Source organism: Mytilus californianus, unplaced genomic scaffold, assembly GCF_021869535.1.
Source record: "Mytilus californianus isolate M0D057914Y unplaced genomic scaffold, xbMytCali1.0.p SCAF_7, whole genome shotgun sequence".
Lineage (NCBI taxonomy): Eukaryota > Metazoa > Mollusca > Bivalvia > Mytilida > Mytilidae > Mytilus > Mytilus californianus.
This window is the reverse complement of record NW_026262723.1, coordinates 8564723-8568355: the sequence shown is the minus strand read 5'-3', so window position 1 is coordinate 8568355 and position 3633 is coordinate 8564723.

Here is a 3633-nt window from a genome sequence, read left to right as displayed (position 1 = left end):
TCCCTAGAGTATCTCTGGCGATCTACTGGTAGCATCATTCTCTGGAGTATCTCTGGTGATCTACCGGTAGCATCATTCCCTGGAGTATCTCTGGTGATCTACTAGTAGCATCATTCTCTGGAGTATCTCTGATGATCTACTGGTAGCATCTTTCCCTGCAGTATCTCTGGTGATCTACTGGTAGCATCATTCTCTGGAGTATCTCAGGTGATCTACTGGTAGCATCATTTTCTGGAGTATCTCTGGTGATCTACTGGTAGCATAATTCTCTGGAGTATCTCTGGTGATCTACTGGTAGCACCATTCCCTGGAGTATCTCTGGTGATCCACTGGTAGCATCATTCCCTGGAGTATCTCCGGTGATCTACTGGTAACACCATTCCCTGGAGTATCTCTGGCGATCTACTGGTAGCATCATTCTCTGGAGTATCTCTGGTGATCTACTGGTAGCATAATTCTTTGGAGTATCTCTGGTGATCTACTGGTAGCACCATTCCCTGGAGTATCACTGGTGATCCACTGGTAGCATCATTCCCTGGAGTATCTCTGGTGATCTACTGGTAGCATCATTCCGTGGAGTATCTCTGGTGATCTACTGGTAGCATCATTCTCTGGAAAGTAGGGGGTCCTGTCTGTGAACCAAAGTCAAAGTTTAACAATGGTGAGTGTAGGGGGTCCTGTTTGTGAACCAAAGACGAAATTTAACAATCGGTTTGACTTTCTTTATGCACTATTTCTGGTGATCAACTGGTAGCATCATTCTATGGAGTGTAGGGGTCCTGTCTGTGAACCAAAGTCAAAGTTTAACAATGGTTTCTGCTTCTCTCCATCTTAGTTGGGGTTAGACAAAGACAGAAAAAGACTTTATCCACGATCAATGGTGGTAGTTGGTTGTGTATTTCAATCCTTAGCGTTATGTGAACTGTTGTTTTACTTTTTTTTCTTTTACCAATGAGGTATACTTTTTTCAGCCGTAAAAAAACAATTTCCTATAACCGTAAGGATGATTTTTATATAATTTTATTCCTTACAAAAATATTTTCATGCACTAGTCGATTCAAATAGAAGTATAACCCAAACTATTGCTTAAAGCAGGCTAATAAAGAACAACATAAATGCTGTAAAATAACAAACAAATCTATAGAGCTGTTCAACGGAACACAAATAAATTTAAAAATTCCTAAGGGGTTCCACGGAACCCTGTGTCTGTCCTGCAATTGCTGCTGTCAGTGTAAAAGTGTAATGTTGACTAAAAGAGTGAGTCCATTTATCAGTAAAACACCGAATTTAAAAACAAGAGTGCACACACTGAAATGTCTCTCCTGCTTTAATGACCATTGGTAGTCCTAAATATAAAGCTTTACTACAAGTATCACATAAACTTAACATGATCCAAGAAAATGAGGTCAAGGTCAGATAAACCAAACCCGAAACACATGTACACCTTACAATCATTCCATACACCAAATATAGTTGTCCTATTGTTTATAGTTTCTTAGAAACGAACTTAACCTTGAAAACTTAACATTGACCAATGAACCATGAAATTGAGGTCAAGGTCAGATGAACCTTGCCAGACAGACATGTGCACCTTACAATCATTCCATGCATCAAATATAGTTGACCCATTGCTTATAGTATCTAAGAAACAAAATTAACCACGAAAATTGAACATTGACCAATGAACCATGTAATGAGGTGGAAGTCAGATGATACCTGCCAGACAGACATATACACCTGAAAATCATTCCATACACCAAATATAGCTGACCCATTGCTTAAAGTTCAAGAAAAACGGACCAAAACACAAAAAACTTAACATTGAGCAATGAACCATGAAAATGAGTTCAAGGTCAAATAAATCCTGCCAGACTGACATGTACATCGTAAAATATTTCCATACACCAAATATAGTTGACCTAATGCATACAGTATTAGAAAAACAGACCAATACACAAAAAATTAACATTGAGCAATGAACCGTGAAAATAAGGAAAAGATCAAATAAAACCTGCCAGACTGACATGTACATCGTAAAATATTTCCATACACCAAATATAGTTGACCTATTGCATACAGTATTAGAAAAACAGACCAAAAAACAAACTTATTTTTTACAACTAAACAATGAAAATGAGGTCAAGGTCAGATGACACCTGCCACCCAACATAGTACCATAGACCTATTGCTTATAGAATCGGAGATATGGACTTGACCATGAAAACTTAACCTTGTTCACTGATCCATGAAATGAGGTCGAGGTCAAGTGAAAACTGTCTGACAGGCATGAGAACCTTGCAAGGTATGCACATACCAAATGTAGTTATCCTATTACTCATAATAAGAGAGAAATTAATATTACTTTTTTTTCAAGTAGTTACTGAACCATGTAAATGAGGTCAAGGACAATGGACATATGACAGACGGAAACTTCATATCATAAGGCATCTATATACAAAGTATGAAGCATCCAGGTCTTGTACCTTCTGAAATATTAAGCTTTAAAGAAGTTAGTTAACGCCGCCGCCGGATCACTATCCCCATGTTTAGCCTTCTGTGACGTCGCAGGCTCAACAAAAAATCACTTTCTTGGTCTTGAAGATTAGCTTCTGTCCAAGTTTCATAACACTCCATGAAGGTTTACAAATTTATCATGTCAAAAAAATTTAATCCCAGACTGTCTATAAATGTAAACTGTAGATTACCAAGTCCATCTATCAGAAAAATACTAAAAATGAAAAAAATATACCGGTATTTCTAAAGGTTTGCTTTAGACATTATGTCTTAATCATTAAAAACTTTATGCCAAAGTTTCATAGATCTCTATGAAGGTTTGACAAAGTTATTGTTGTGAAACAAACTTTAACTTCAGCTATATCTACCTGTTAACTGTAAAAAAACTAAGTCCATTTATCAGTAAAATATGGAAAAATGAAAATTAATATTTTCAAAATTTTGCTCTGGATACTGTCTTTTGGTCATTAACAAGCTTCCGTCCCATAAAATTCCATGAAGGTTTGAGAAAGATATTGATGACTGAAAAACTTTAACCTCAGATTAAATCTGAATGTTAACTGTAAAATATACTAAGTCCATTTATCAGTAAAATACGGAAAAATGAAAATAAATATTTCAAAAATTTTGCTCTGGATTCTTTATTTTGGTCATAAACAAGCTTCTGTACAAATTTCATTAATTCCATGCAAGTTTGACAAAGTTATTGATGTCTAAAAAAACTTTAACCACAGACGGAACTGTTGAGGCTTCACTATGTAGTGTAGTCACTGAACCATGAAAATGAGGTCAAGGACAATGGACATATGACAGACGGAAACTTCGTAACATAAGGCATCTATATACAAAGTATGAAGCATCCAGGTCTTCTAGCTTCTAAAATATAAAGCTTTTAAGAAGTTAGCTAACGCCGCCGCCTCCGTAGCCGGATCACTATCCCTATGTTGAGCTTTTTGCGACAAAAAGTTGCAGGCTCGACAAAAAACCAAGGTAAAGGAACGCTCAACTTAAAGTGAGTTCTATTAAGGTCATATATCAAGGTTCAAGAGGCATTCACACATTTTCAATGTATATGTCCTATTTCCACATACTAATCACATAAAATAAATCAACAACCAG